This window comes from Vicugna pacos, unplaced genomic scaffold (assembly GCF_048564905.1).
Source record: "Vicugna pacos unplaced genomic scaffold, VicPac4 scaffold_19, whole genome shotgun sequence".
Classification (NCBI taxonomy): domain Eukaryota; kingdom Metazoa; phylum Chordata; class Mammalia; order Artiodactyla; family Camelidae; genus Vicugna; species Vicugna pacos.
In genome coordinates this window covers 11,306,460-11,322,450 of record NW_027328740.1, presented here as the reverse complement: position 1 = coordinate 11,322,450, position 15,991 = coordinate 11,306,460, and the positions used below count along the sequence as shown (strand labels likewise).

Sequence of the window (15,991 nt, the reverse complement as noted above, 5' to 3'; positions counted from 1 at the left end):
AAGGTGCTTTTGGATTCAAACCTAAATGTATATATTTGGTTTGTTTTCTCTTGTAATTCCCTAGAGGGGGATGTTACCCCTTGAAATGCCAACATTGGCCAGTAGGTGTCATTGGGTGTAAGGGGCACGAAATGCACAAGTGAATCCAAGGTTGGGGGTTATTTCATGTTTCCAATAGGTATTTCATGGTTCCTGTTGGTTTCGGAGGCTTCAACAGTAAAGAGTTGACATGACCCCTTTAACAGTTTGGACTGCTATTTTACATTCTATCTGACAATGTTTTCCTCAGAGCTGACCAAACGTTACCAAAATTGACAAGTCTGGCTTCTAGGTCGATTTAGTATGTTTCAAAAACTAACTTCATTTTCGTATAACTCCCAAAACATGTAAATCAATTCTATTAAACTTTTTAAAGCCTGCAAATGAGATATCAAAACAATGTCAAAACTGGAGTCTTCGGATAATCCCTCCCACCACAGCTGTATAGAAAAAAGAGCTAAACAAATATCACATTTCTGTGAAATATATCTGGAAAGTGTTGATTAGTCGATGCCCAGTTGGCAGAGGAGCAGTGCAACCTGCGCTCACTCGCTCCCATGTACACAGCAATGGAAACATCCACTCACCCAGCCCTTGGCACAGGACACTTGCCGAAGAGAGGTCTGTTACTTCCAAAGACAGGATGAGGCCTCAGAACACCTGGAAGCAGGAGAAGGCAAAGCAGGGAATGGAAACCAGTGCAGGGTCTGACCCCTGGTGATGGAGCAGCAAAGGTGAAACTCTGTTTTACTTGGACGCACACTCTCAACCGGACAGGAGACTTGGGATTGAAGGTGATGCGCTGAGTGTTACAAGAGTGCACAGCAGAGCTTGACTGACAGAACTCCAAGAAACCAGCACAAAATGTCCCCACAATGGATTTTGACACCAAGATCCGAGCTGCCAAATTTGAGGTAGCAGAGGCAGCGGTCAATGAGGGATAGGGCTACTTCTGCTGGCACACGCTGATTCTCAGGCATCTGGAGTGCGTTGTGGGATGTGGTGGGTCCTATCAAGAGAGCAAACCGAACTGTGACCACAATGAGAAAGCAACCACACAGGCGCGCGCGGTTGAGAATATCGATATGTCCCATGGCCACACCCAGTGCATCTGCAGGACCAGGGACCAATTTGGCATTTTGACAATAGAGCACGTGTGGAGCTGAATCAGAGGAATCGTGCATGTGGTCTGAGGGATCCAGGGGGCCTTGGGTTTGAAATCAGAATGAAAAGTTTTAGGATCTGCTACATTCATAACCTGGGCTGGGATTACGGTTTGGTTTGATGCGCAGGATGTGCAACAGCTCTGTGATTGCCTTCGTGCACCCGTGCTACTAGGATGAGAGGACAAGGAAAAGTGGTCAAAGTCCACGGTGTGAGAAGATGAAGCATTTCCTTCAGCATTATCTCCCAAAAGCAGATGCAGCATTTTGGGTGGCACTAACACGGTACGGCATCGAGGACACCAAGGTAGGTCTGCGGGATCATTCCAACAGGCCCTGATGTATGACAACCATAGATATGTTTCCACTGGTGTTTCTGTAGACAGAGAAGCTCTGGGAAGAACTGGTTTCATTGGGACATCCCCATGGCACTAGAAAGCACAAGCGTACTCTGAGTTTGCTGATTTGGAAACACTCCAAAGTGACATAGATCAGAATGCAGAGCTGAGAACCTTTAGAAGCTTCATTTCCACTAAAGGAAGTGTCCTGTGCACTTTCAGATTTGCGAGATCAGCGTAATAAAAGTGAGTTTATGCTAATCGAAATAGTATGGGATGGTTTATCACAACCAAAGGCAACCCCTGAAGTTGGAGATATGCCAGACAACACACACAGGAGCAGGACAAGGCATCAATGTCTAGGGGAATTTGTCCTCAGAGAAATCCCATGGAAATGCGTAGAGAAAAGAGACTAAAATTTTCACTTAACAAAGCCCTAGAAGTCTGCATTAGATACCTGATATTACCTGACCAGTAGAGATGAAGAATTACAGTAAAAGAAACAGGAAGTACCATTTTCAGTTTGAAAGAGACTGGAGGCCAAAAAGATATGCTTTCCCACAACTAGACTGCAAAACGCAACCAGAGCAAGTTTTGAAAACGGATGTGAGGGAAACACTGAAGAACAACAGTGTCTCAGAATCACAAAAGGCAGAATACCAGAAAAGGGGAAGAGAAAGTCCCAAGACAGGCCAAATAATGTCAGAAAACTCAATGGATGTGATAACATCAGGGCTAAAATTCAGTCCAAAGCAGACTAGATAATGCAGAGGGACGCGTGAATGACTGTGAATACAGGGTAACAGAAATCCCTCGGTCAGAAGCAGACGTAGGCAAGCAAGGGCAAACCAATGAAAACAATGGTTTTGAATCCTGGGGTAAGACAAGGCATGAAAGATTAGGATTCATAAGAGTCCCAGATCGAAAAGCAAGAGATAAAGGGGCAAAAAATTGTCTGAAAAGTTATCTGTAGAGAAATCAGACTGAAACTTGCTGAAAGCCAAGAAAGAATCATCTATACGAATTCAGGAAGTACACAGCGTCCAAAAGAGGTGGAATCCCTCTAGACCTACCAGCAGCTGTATGATTCAAATCAACAAAGTTCACGAGAATCCCAGTGATGTAAAATGCACCTGGAGGAATCAACATAGTCACCAGAGTACCTCCAGAGGGGTTTCACCTGATATCTCGGCAGCAATATTGCAGGACAGGGATGAGTGCCAGGACGTAGACCATATCCTGAATGGGAAAATACTGCCATCTACAGTAGCCTATGCCACATGACCGCCATTTCTAATAAAGGCAGAGCTAGAGAATTCCACAGACCGGCAAATCTTAAAAGAATTCAGCAGTTCGAAACGTATCCTATAAGAAAGGTTGAGAATTCTACCCTGAATACAAAAGCAGCAAGGTGAAATGGAAAGAAGAAAACCATTACTGGAAATGCAAGAAGAGCATGAGTGGCAAAGAAGAAACAAGAAGAAGGCAAGGAGGACATCAAAACCCTTAAGATGGGAGAGGGAAGCAGGAAATCATAGGTGATTGGAAGCACTATCTAAAATGAATCATCTAATATGACTCTCTGTTTGAAGCGAACGGAGAGATGCATGGCCTGATGTGTTTGCTGAACAAACGAGAAGCAGACAAACAAAGAATCAAACAAACAGACAAGCACGAAAAGGGTACAGTTGGCTGACATATACCAAGGGAACCATGATTATTCCAAAGAAAATACTCAAGGTGATGTCAAGGATCATTCAGCACGCATCGACCCAGTATCGCGGCTTGCATGTACTCAGCACACTTGTATTCGGAAATCAGAGGCGTGCATTTATATTCTTAAATATAGATCCATAAGAGCAAATCGTGGCCTAACCAAAATGCCGATTTGCAATCAAATGGATTCCAGTCCGTGATAAAGACTTGCAAGTCTTCCAACAGGATGAATGAATGCCATATCCTACCATACGTAGAGAAGAAATTACATAAGCCTATAACAAAGACAAGTAGCTCTGCATAAGTGTACAAAGAGCCAAAGAGACAGACAGTGAAGTGCACATTGGGGTTGGTTTCATTTCTAGGAATTTCAGCCCCCATGAAACCAATGGATCCATGTCCCGAGAGTGCGGGTGTTTCAGCAGAAATCTACCGACGGATATGGATTCTGGGTGTACGGATATTACAGGAACATAAGTCTCCTTTAGTGGGTCTCTGTGTACTGTGAACTGTTAGAAAGTTTAAAGACGTGTGAAACCATCCACTAAACATGGACACACTTCCCTCCGTTTGTACCGTGCATTCAGACCTGAACAAAAGGATAGAGGGAAGAAAAAGGCCCATTGGACGCTAGTGGATAGAATCACATTTTCTTTAGGAACCTCTTGTAGAATGCAGGCCCTCCCCCAACACTGACAAGATGCAGCCACCATTGGGGATGGCAGTTACCGCTTGCATTCCAGGTGGAATGTTGGTGTGTACCGCGAGGCTTGTTGTGGCTGGTGGATCCTAGGTAACCGGGCAGAGTTCTGTGGGTGGATCAGTGTGATGGAGGGGCTGCCGCCCTCTGTGGAGCTTGGCTTAGGTCTTTGGTTCGGGAAGCTGTGTAAGTTCGAGATACTGCTGCTGCCCAAAGACCTGAGTTCACGGGTCAGTTTCCAGAACCTGAGAGGGCAGACAGTGGAAGATCTGCCTGTCATCAGCTTGCTGGTGAGGCTCCGAGGTACTCTCAGACTTGCCCAGTCCTGTTGAAGTCGACGTTATGGGAGACACGAAGAGAAGCTGGCCGAAAAGCTGGCTGCACGGATTGAGGAGAGATGCGAACACATTGATGAGGGTTGTTCTGCTGCAATGGAGAATACTGGCATGGAGACAGCTGTACCGGATACCAGGCTCGAAAGTCATTCATGAGACATAGTGAACCTCGCGGATACTGGCAGAAACATACGGAGTGCCAACGTGGACTTGGGGAAGTTACTCAATTCTCTGTTCCGAGAACGGGTCCAAGATCCCTGACGTCTAAAAGAGAAGAGATGGCAGAGATGATAATAACGCTCATGTTCTTGCAAGAGGTCGTGAGAATCCACACGTCCCAAGGGGCGTTTCCAAGCCATTCCGACCAAAATGCACCAAGCCCAGGTAAGCTTTTTCCCCAGGATTGGGCCTAGCTATCAAGCACTTGCTCTTCCCTCCCCTGCACTCAAGCATCCATTTGGAAGGATCAGTACCTGAGCTGCAATGAAGCCAGTACGAGAAGAGCAAGCCCCTCCTAGAATCAGAGTTCCTCCAGCTTCACACTCTGGGAACAACAGTGAACTCCTTAAAGGTCAAAGAGTCTCGACCAAAATAGATAGGAATTGAATACATAGCTCACACAAAGGAACGATGAGCTTCCGCTAGATTCAGCCAATTCTGGGTTTATGTCTTCTCTGGGGTGAAGGGAGTGTGGCAAGTGAGGGGAATCTTTGACTGAACTTGAATATGCCTTGGGCCTCAGTTCTTCAAGACAGTATAGGTAAATATTATAAGTCAGATAGTGAACTGAACTGTAAAAGTCGCCAATGACATTAAAGACACAGAATATGTGGACAGTCTTTCGCTTGAATCAAGCCCCGGGGGCACTATATCATGGGGGTGCAGACTTGGTCGCGTTAAATTGCTTTACCCAACATGATCGGATGATTAAGTGTTCCCATCACTGATAGAAGAACACCTGGTTCTCAATAGACTACCATAGCTGAGGCAGGGTTCTCATAGCTCTAATGCCTCAAGGTGCTTTTGGATTCAAACCTAAATGTATATATTTGGTTTGTTTTCTCTTGTAATTCCCTAGAGGGGGATGTTACCCCTTGAAATGCCAACATTGGCCAGTAGGTGTCATTGGGTGTAAGGGGCACGAAATGCACAAGTGAATCCAAGGTTGGGGGTTATTTCATGTTTCCAATAGGTATTTCATGGTTCCTGTTGGTTTTGGAGGCTTCAACAGTAAAGAGTTGACATGACCCCTTTAACAGTTTGGACTGCTATTTTACATTCTATCTGACAATGTTTTCCTCAGAGCTGACCAAACGTTACCAAAATTGACAAGTCTGGCTTCTAGGTCGATTTAGTATGTTTCAAAAACTAACTTCATTTTCGTATAACTCCCAAAACATGTAAATCAATTCTATTAAACGTTTTAAAGCCTGCAAATGAGATATCAAAACAATGTCAAAACTGGAGTCTTCGGATAATCCCTCCCACCACGGCTGTATAGAAAAAAGAGCTAAACAAATATCACATTTCTGTGAAATATATCTGGAAAGTGTTGATTAGTCGATGCCCAGTTGGCAGAGGAGCAGTGCAACCTGCGCTCACTCGCTCCCATGTACACAGCAATGGAAACATCCACTCACCCAGCCCTTGGCACAGGACACTTGCCGAAGAGAGGTCTGTTACTTCCAAAGACAGGATGAGGCCTCAGAACACCTGGAAGCAGGAGAAGGCAAAGCAGGGAATGGAAACCAGTGCAGGGTCTGACCCCTGGTGATGGAGCAGCAAAGGTGAAACTCTGTTTTACTTGGACGCACACTCTCAACTGGACAGGAGACTTGGGATTGAAGGTGATGCGCTGAGTGTTACAAGAGTGCACAGCAGAGCTTGACTGACAGAACTCCAAGAAACCAGCACAAAATGTCCCCACAATGGATTTTGACACCAAGATCCGAGCTGCCAAATTTGAGGTAGCAGAGGCAGCGGTCAATGAGGGATAGGGCTACTTCTGCTGGCACACGCTGATTCTCAGGCATCTGGAGTGCGTTGTGGGATGTGGTGGGTCCTATCAAGAGAGCAAACCGAACTGTGACCACAATGAGAAAGCAACCACACTGGCGCGCGCGGTTGAGAATATCGATATGTCCCATGGCCACACCCAGTGCATCTGCAGGACCAGGGACCAATTTGGCATTTTGACAATAGAGCACGTGTGGGGCTGAATCAGAGGAATCGTGCATGTGGTCTGAGGGATCCAGGGGGCCTTGGGTTTGAAATCAGAATGAAAAGTTTTAGGATCTGCTACATTCATAACCTGGGCTGGGATTACGGTTTGGTTTGAGGCACAGGATGTGCAACAGCTCTGTGATTGCCTTCGTGCACCCGTGCTACTAGGATGAGAGGACAAGGAAAAGTGGTCAAAGTCCACGGTGTGAGAAGATGAAGCATTTCCTTCAGCATTATCTCCCAAAAGCAGATGCAGCATTTTGGGTGGCACTAACACGGTACGGCATCGAGGACACCAAGGTAGGTCTGCGGGATCATTCCAACAGGCCCTGATGTATGACAACCATAGATATGTTTCCACTGGTGTTTCTGTAGACAGAGAAGCTCTGGGAAGAACTGGTTTCATTGGGACATCCCCATGGCACTAGAAAGCACAAGCGTACTCTGAGTTTGCTGATTTGGAAACACTCCAAAGTGACATAGATCAGAATGCAGAGCTGAGAACCTTTAGAAGCTTCATTTCCACTAAAGGAAGTGTCCTGTGCACTTTCAGATTTGCGAGATCAGCGTAATAAAAGTGAGTTTATGCTAATCGAAATAGTATGGGATGGTTTATCACAACCAAAGGCAACCCCTGAAGTTGGAGATATGCCAGACAACACACACAGGAGCAGGACAAGGCATCAATGTCTAGGGGAAATTGTCCTCAGAGAAATCCCATGGAAATGCGTAGAGAAAAGAGACTAAAATTTTCACTTAACAAAGCCCTAGAAGTCTGCATTAGATACCTGATATTACCTGACCAGTAGAGATGAAGAAGTACAGTAAAAGAAACAGGAAGTACCATTTTCAGTTTGAAAGAGACTGGAGGCCAAAAAGATATGCTTTCCCACAACTAGACTGCAAAACGCAACCAGAGCAAGTTTTGAAAACGGATGTGAGGGAAACACTGAAGAACAACAGTGTCTCAGAATCACAAAAGGCAGAATACCAGAAAAGGGGAAGAGAAAGTCCCAAGACAGGCCAAATAATGTCAGAAAACTCAATGGATGTGATAACATCAGGGCTAAAATTCAGTCCAAAGCAGACTAGATAATGCAGAGGGACGCGTGAATGACTGTGAATACAGGGTAACAGAAATCCCTCGGTCAGAAGCAGACGTAGGCAAGCAAGGGCAAACCAATGAAAACAATGGTTTTGAATCCTGGGGTAAGACAAGGCATGAAAGATTAGGATTCATAAGAGTCCCAGATCGAAAAGCAAGAGATAAAGGGGCAAAAAATTGTCTGAAAAGTTATCTGTAGAGAAATCAGACTGAAACTTGCTGAAAGCCAAGAAAGAATCATCTATACGAATTCAGGAAGTACACAGCGTCCAAAAGAGGTGGAATCCCTCTAGACCTACCAGCAGCTGTATGATTCAAATCAACAAAGTTCACGAGAATCCCAGTGATGTAAAATGCACCTGGAGGAATCAACATAGTCCCCAGAGTACCTCCAGAGGGGTTTCACCTGATATCTCGGCAGCAATATTGCAGGACAGGGATGAGTGCCAGGACGTAGACCATATCCTGAATGGGAAAATACTGCCATCTACGGTAGCCTATGCCACATGACCGCCATTTCTAATAAAGGCAGAGCTAGAGAATTCCACAGACCGGCAAATCTTAAAAGAATTCAGCAGTTCGAACCGTATCCTATAAGAAAGGTTGAGAATTCTACCCTGAATACAAAAGCAGCAAGGTGAAATGGAAAGAAGAAAACCATTACTGGAAATGCAAGAAGAGCATGAGTGGCAAAGAAGAAACAAGAAGAAGGCAAGGAGGACATCAAAACCCTTAAGATGGGAGAGGGAAGCAGGAAATCATAGGTGATTGGAAGCACTATCTAAAATGAATCATCTAATATGACTCTCTGTTTGAAGCGAATGGAGAGATGCATGGCCTGATGTGTTTGCTGAACAAACGAGAAGCAGACAAACAAAGAATCAAACAAACAGACAAGCGCGAAAAGGGTACAGTTGGCTGACATATACCAAGGGAACCATGATTATTCCAAAGAAAATACTCAAGGTGATGTCAAGGATCATTCAGCACGCATCGACCCAGTATCGCGGCTTGCATGTACTCAGCACACTTGTATTCGGAAATCAGAGGCGTGCATTTATATTCTTAAATATAGATCCATAAGAGCAAATCGTGGCCTAACCAAAATGCCGATTTGCAATCAAATGGATTCCAGTCCGTGATAAAGACTTGCAAGTCTTCCAAGGGGATGAATGAATGCCATATCCTACCATACGTAGAGAAGAAATTACATAAGCCTATAACAAAGACAAGTAGCTCTGCATAAGTGTACAAAGAGCCAAAGAGACAGACAGTGAAGTGCACATTGGGGTTGGTTTCATTTCTAGGAATTTCAGCCCCCATGAAACCAATGGATCCATGTCCCGAGAGTGCGGGTGTTTCAGCAGAAATCTACCGACGGATATGGATTCTGGGTGTACGGATATTACAGGAACATAAGTCTCCTTTAGTGGGTCTCTGTGTACTGTGAACTGTTAGAAAGTTTAAAGACGTGTGAAACCATCCACTAAACATGGACACACTTCCCTCCGTTTGTACTGTGCATTCAGACCTGAACAAAAGGATAGAGGGAAGAAAAAGGCCCATTGGACGCTAGTGGATAGAATCACATTTTCTTTAGGAACCTCTTGTAGGATGCAGGCCCTCCCCCAACACTGACAAGATGCAGCCACCATTGGGGATGGCAGTTACCGCTTGCATTCCAGGTGGAATGTTGGTGTGTACCGCGAGGCTTGTTGTGGCTGGTGGATCCTAGGTAACCGGGCAGAGTTCTGTGGGTGGATCAGTGTGATGGAGGGGCTGCCGCCCTCTGTGGAGCTTGGCTTAGGTCTTTGGTTCGGGAAGCTGTGTAAGTTCGAGATACTGCTGCTGCCCAAAGACCTGAGTTCACGGGTCAGTTTCCAGAACCTGAGAGGGCAGACAGTGGAAGATCTGCCTGTCATCAGCTTACTGGTGAGGCTCCGAGGTACTCTCAGACTTGCCCAGTCCTGTTGAAGTCGACGTTATGGGAGACACGAAGAGAAGCTGGCCGAAAAGCTGGCTGCACGGATTGAGGAGAGATGCGAACACATTGATGAGGGTTGTTCTGCTGCAATGGAGAATACTGGCATGGAGACAGCTGTAGCGGATACCAGGCTCGAAAGTCATTCATGAGACATAGTGAACCTCGCGGATACTGGCAGAAACATACGGAGTGCCAACGTGGACTTGGGGAAGTTACTCAATTCTCTGTTCCGAGAACGGGTCCAAGATCCCTGACGTCTAAAAGAGAAGAGATGGCAGAGATGATAATAACGCTCATGTTCTTGCAAGAGGTCGTGAGAATCCACACGTCCCAAGGGGCGTTTCCAAGCCATTCCGACCAAAATGCACCAAGCCCAGGTAAGCTTTTTCCCCAGGTTTGGGCCTAGCTATCAAGCACTTGCTCTTCCCTCCCCAGCACTCAAGCATCCATTTGGAAGGATCAGTACCTGAGCTGCAATGAAGCCAGTACGAGAAGAGCAAGCCCCTCCTAGAATCAGAGTTCCTCCAGCTTCACACTCTGGGAACAACAGTGAACTCCTTAAAGGTCAAAGAGTCTCGACCAAAATAGATAGGAATTGAATACATAGCTCACACAAAGGAACGATGAGCTTCCGCTAGATTCAGCCAATTCTGGGTTTATGTCTTCTCTGGGGTGAAGGGAGTGTGGCAAGTGAGGGGAATCTTTGACTGAACTTGAATATGCCTTGGGCCTCAGTTCTTCAAGACAGTATAGGTAAATATTATAAGTCAGATAGTGAACTGAACTGTAAAAGTCGCCAATGACATTAAAGACACAGAATATGTGGACAGTCTTTCGCTTAAATCAAGCCCCGGGGGCACTATATCATGGGGGTGCAGACTTGGTCGCGTTAAATTGCTTTACCCAACATGATCGGATGATTAAGTGTTCCCATCACTGATAGAAGAACACCTGGTTCTCAATAGACTACCATAGCTGAGGCAGGGTTCTCATAGCTCTAATGCCTCAAGGTGCTTTTGGATTCAAACCTAAATGTATATATTTGGTTTGTTTTCTCTTGTACTTCCCTAGAGGGGGATGTTACCCCTTGAAATGCCAACATTGGCCAGTAGGTGTCATTGGGTGTAAGGGGCACGAAATGCACAAGTGAATCCAAGGTTGGGGGTTATTTCATGTTTCCAATAGGTATTTCATGGTTCCTGTTGGTTTTGGAGGCTTCAACAGTAAAGAGTTGACATGACCCCTTTAACAGTTTGGACTGCTATTTTACATTCTATCTGACAATGTTTTCCTCAGAGCTGACCAAACGTTACCAAAATTGACAAGTCTGGCTTCTAGGTCGATTTAGTATGTTTCAAAAACTAACTTCATTTTCGTATAACTCCCAAAACATGTAAATCAATTCTATTAAACGTTTTAAAGCCTGCAAATGAGATATCAAAACAATGTCAAAACTGGAGTCTTCGGATAATCCCTCCCACCACGGCTGTATAGAAAAAAGAGCTAAACAAATATCACATTTCTGTGAAATATATCTGGAAAGTGTTGATTAGTCGATGCCCAGTTGGCAGAGGAGCAGTGCAACCTGCGCTCACTCGCTCCCATGTACACAGCAATGGAAACATCCACTCACCCAGCCCTTGGCACAGGACACTTGCCGAAGAGAGGTCTGTTACTTCCAAAGACAGGATGAGGCCTCAGAACACCTGGAAGCAGGAGAAGGCAAAGCAGGGAATGGAAACCAGTGCAGGGTCTGACCCCTGGTGATGGAGCAGCAAAGGTGAAACTCTGTTTTATTTGGACGCACACTCTCAACTGGACAGGAGACTTGGGATTGAAGGTGATGCGCTGAGTGTTACAAGAGTGCACAGCAGAGCTTGACTGACAGAACTCCAAGAAACCAGCACAAAATGTCCCCACAATGGATTTTGACACCAAGATCCGAGCTGCCAAATTTGAGGTAGCAGAGGCAGCGGTCAATGAGGGATAGGGCTACTTCTGCTGGCACACGCTGATTCTCAGGCATCTGGAGTGCGTTGTGGGATGTGGTGGGTCCTATCAAGAGAGCAAACCGAACTGTGACCACAATGAGAAAGCAACCACACTGGCGCGCGCGGTTGAGAATATCGATATGTCCCATGGCCACACCCAGTGCATCTGCAGGACCAGGGACCAATTTGGCATTTTGACAATAGAGCACGTGTGGGGCTGAATCAGAGGAATCGTGCATGTGGTCTGAGGGATCCAGGGGGCCTTGGGTTTGAAATCAGAATGAAAAGTTTTAGGATCTGCTACATTCATAACCTGGGCTGGGATTACGGTTTGGTTTGAGGCACAGGATGTGCAACAGCTCTGTGATTGCCTTCGTGCACCCGTGCTACTAGGATGAGAGGACAAGGAAAAGTGGTCAAAGTCCACGGTGTGAGAAGATGAAGCATTTCCTTCAGCATTATCTCCCAAAAGCAGATGCAGCATTTTGGGTGGCACTAACACGGTACGGCATCGAGGACACCAAGGTAGGTCTGCGGGATCATTCCAACAGGCCCTGATGTATGACAACCATAGATATGTTTCCACTGGTGTTTCTGTAGACAGAGAAGCTCTGGGAAGAACTGGTTTCATTGGGACATCCCCATGGCACTAGAAAGCACAAGCGTACTCTGAGTTTGCTGATTTGGAAACACTCCAAAGTGACATAGATCAGAATGCAGAGCTGAGAACCTTTAGAAGCTTCATTTCCACTAAAGGAAGTGTCCTGTGCACTTTCAGATTTGCGAGATCAGCGTAATAAAAGTGAGTTTATGCTAATCGAAATACTATGGGATGGTTTATCACAACCAAAGGCAACCCCTGAAGTTGGAGATATGCCAGACAACACACACAGGAGCAGGACAAGGCATCAATGTCTAGGAGAAATTGTCCTCAGAGAAATCCCATGGAAATGCGTAGAGAAAAGAGACTAAAATTTTCACTTAACAAAGCCCTAGAAGTCTGCATTAGATACCTGATATTACCTGACCAGTAGAGATGAAGAAGTACAGTAAAAGAAACAGGAAGTACCATTTTCAGTTTGAAAGAGACTGGAGGCCCAAAAGATATGCTTTCCCACAACTAGACTGCAAAACGCAACCAGAGCAAGTTTTGAAAACGGATGTGAGGGAAACACTGAAGAACAACAGTGTCTCAGAATCACAAAAGGCAGAATACCAGAAAAGGGGAAGAGAAAGTCCCAAGACAGGCCAAATAATATCAGAAAACTCAATGGATGTGATAATATCAGGGCTAAAATTCAGTCCAAAGCAGACTAGATAATGCAGAGGGACGCGTGAATGACTGTGAATACAGGGTAACAGAAATCCCTCGGTCAGAAGCAGACGTAGGCAAGCAAGGGCAAACCAATGAAAACAATGGTTTTGAATCCTGGGGTAAGACAAGGCATGAAAGATTAGGATTCATAAGAGTCCCAGATCGAAAAGCAAGAGATAAAGGGGCAAAAAATTGTCTGAAAAGTTATCTGTAGAGAAATCAGACTGAAACTTGCTGAAAGCCAAGAAAGAATCATCTATACGAATTCAGGAAGTACACAGCGTCCAAAAGAGGTGGAATCCCTCTAGACCTACAAGCAGCTGTATGATTCAAATCAACAAAGTTCACGAGAATCCCAGTGATGTAAAATGCACCTGGAGGAATCAACATAGTCACCAGAGTACCTCCAGAAGGGTTTCACCTGATATCTCGGCAGCAATATTGCAGGACAGGGATGAGTGCCAGGACGTAGACCATATCCTGAATGGGAAAATACTGCCATCTACGGTAGCCTATGCCACATGACCGCCATTTCTAATAAAGGCAGAGCTAGAGATTTCCACAGACCGGCAAATCTTAAAAGAATTCAGCAGTTCGAAACGTTTCCTATAAGAAAGGTTGAGAATTCTACCCTGAATACAAAAGCAGCAAGGTGAAATGGAAAGAAGAAAACCATTACTGGAAATGCAAGAAGAGCATGAGTGGCAAAGAAGAAACAAGAAGAAGGCAAGGAGGACATCAAAACCCTTAAGATGGGAGAGGGAAGCAGGAAATCATAGGTGATTGGAAGCACTATCTAAAATGAATCATCTAATATGACTCTCTGTTTGAAGCGAACGGAGAGATGCATGGCCTGATGTGTTTGCTGAACAAACGAGAAGCAGACAAACAAAGAATCAAACAAACAGACAAGCACGAAAAGGGTACGGTTGGCTGACATATACCAAGGGAACCATGATTATTCCAAAGAAAATACTCAAGGTGATGTCAAGGATCATTCAGCACGCATCGACCCAGTATCGCGGCTTGCATGTACTCAGCACACTTGTATTCGGAAATCAGAGGCGTGCATTTATATTCTTAAATATAGATCCATAAGAGCAAATCTTGGCCTAACCAAAATGCCGATTTGCAATCAAATGGATTCCAGTCCGTGATAAAGACTTGCAAGTCTTCCAACAGGATGAATGAATGCCATATCCTACCATACGTAGAGAAGAAATTACATAAGCCTATAACAAAGACAAGTAGCTCTGCATAAGTGTACAGAGAGCCAAAGAGACAGACAGTGAAGTGCACATTGGGGTTGGTTTCATTTCTAGGAATTTCAGCCCCCATGAAACCAATGGATCCATGTCCCGAGAGTGCGGGTGTTTCAGCAGAAATCTACCGACGGATATGGATTCTGGGTGTACGGATATTACAGGAACATAAGTCTCCTTTAGTGGGTCTCTGTGTACTGTGAACTGTTAGAAAGTTTAAAGACGTGTGAAACCATCCACTAAACATGGACACACTTCCCTCCGTTTGTACTGTGCATTCAGACCTGAACAAAAGGATAGAGGGAAGAAAAAGGCCCATTGGACGCTAGTGGATAGAATCACATTTTCTTTAGGAACCTCTTGTAGGATGCAGGCCCTCCCCCAACACTGACAAGATGCAGCCACCATTGGGGATGGCAGTTACCGCTTGCATTCCAGGTGGAATGTTGGTGTGTACCGCGAGGCTTGTTGTGGCTGGTGGATCCTAGGTAACCGGGCAGAGTTCTGTGGGTGGATCAGTGTGATGGAGGGGCTGCCGCCCTCTGTGGAGCTTAGCTTAGGTCTTTGGTTCGGGAAGCTGTGTAAGTTCGAGATACTGCTGCTGCCCAAAGACCTGAGTTCACGGGTCAGTTTCCAGAACCTGAGAGGGCAGACAGTGGAAGATCTGCCTGTCATCAGCTTGCTGGTGAGGCTCCGAGGTACTCTCAGACTTGCCCAGTCCTGTTGAAGTCGACGTTATGGGAGACACGAAGAGAAGCTGGCCGAAAAGCTGGCTGCACGGATTGAGGAGAGATGCGAACACATTGATGAGGGTTGTTCTGCTGCAATGGAGAATACTGGCATGGAGACAGCTGTACCGGATACCAGGCTCGAAAGTCATTCATGAGACATAGTGAACCTCGCGGATACTGGCAGAAACATACGGAGTGCCAACGTGGACTTGGGGAAGTTACTCAATTCTCTGTTCCGAGAACGGGTCCAAGATCCCTGACGTCTAAAAGAGAAGAGATGGCAGAGATGATAATAACGCTCATGTTCTTGCAAGAGGTCGTGAGAATCCACACGTCCCAAGGGGCATTTCCAAGCCATTCCGACCAAAATGCACCAAGCCCAGGTAAGCTTTTTCCCCAGGTTTGGGCCTAGCTATCAAGCACTTGCTCTTCCCTCCCCTGCACTCAAGCATCCATTTGGAAGGATCAGTACCTGAGCTGCAATGAAGCCAGTACGAGAAGAGCAAGCCCCTCCTAGAATCAGAGTTCCTCCAGCTTCACACTCTGGGAACAACAGTGAACTCCTTAAAGGTCAAAGAGTCTCGACCAAAATAGATAGGAATTGAATACATAGCTCACACAAAGAAACGATGACCTTCCGCTAGATTCAGCCAATGCTGGGTTTATGTCTTCTCTGGGGTGAAGGGAGTGTGGCAAGTGAGGGGAATCTTTGACTGAACTTGAATATGCCTTGGGCCTCAGTTCTTCAAGACAGTATAGGTAAATATTATAAGTCAGATAGTGAACTGAACTGTAAAAGTCGCCAATGACATTAAAGACACAGAATATGTGGACAGTCTTTCGCTTGAATCAAGCCCCGGGGGCACTATATCATGGGGGTGCAGACTTGGTCGCGTTAAATTGCTTTACCCAACATGATCGGATGATTAAGTGTTCCCATCACTGATAGAAGAACACCTGGTTCTCAATAGACTACCATAGCTGAGGCAGGGTTCTCATAGCTCTAATGCCTCAAGGTGCTTTTGGATTCAAACCTAAATGTATATATTTGGTTTGTTTTCTCTTGTAATTCCCTAGAGGGGGATGTTA

At 45.5% G+C, this 15,991-nt stretch overlaps 4 long non-coding RNA genes across 4 annotated transcripts; all 4 read right to left on the bottom strand.

Moving 5' to 3' along the window:
- Positions 1-977: 977 nt before the first annotated feature.
- LOC140693484 (uncharacterized) lies at positions 978-4,242 on the bottom strand. The gene is made up of 2 exons (XR_012069238.1): positions 3,986-4,242; positions 978-1,048 (listed from the first exon to the last, which is right to left on the bottom strand). It is a non-coding gene; the product is annotated as an uncharacterized lncRNA (long non-coding RNA).
- A 58-nt stretch (positions 4,243-4,300) lies between these two features.
- Positions 4,301-6,351, bottom strand: LOC140693483 (uncharacterized). Its single transcript, XR_012069237.1, has 5 exons — positions 6,106-6,351; positions 5,932-6,004; positions 4,765-4,835; positions 4,485-4,555; positions 4,301-4,382 (listed from the first exon to the last, which is right to left on the bottom strand). It is a non-coding gene; the product is annotated as an uncharacterized lncRNA (long non-coding RNA).
- Positions 6,352-9,415: 3,064 nt separating this feature from the next.
- On the bottom strand, positions 9,416-14,751 carry LOC140693471 (uncharacterized). Its single transcript, XR_012069223.1, has 5 exons — positions 14,596-14,751; positions 11,237-11,309; positions 10,070-10,140; positions 9,790-9,860; positions 9,416-9,687 (listed from the first exon to the last, which is right to left on the bottom strand). It is a non-coding gene; the product is annotated as an uncharacterized lncRNA (long non-coding RNA).
- Positions 14,752-14,910: 159 nt separating this feature from the next.
- Positions 14,911-15,638, bottom strand: LOC140693478 (uncharacterized). Its single transcript, XR_012069230.1, has 3 exons — positions 15,375-15,638; positions 15,095-15,165; positions 14,911-14,992 (listed from the first exon to the last, which is right to left on the bottom strand). It is a non-coding gene; the product is annotated as an uncharacterized lncRNA (long non-coding RNA).
- Between the last annotated feature and the right edge of the window lie 353 nt (positions 15,639-15,991).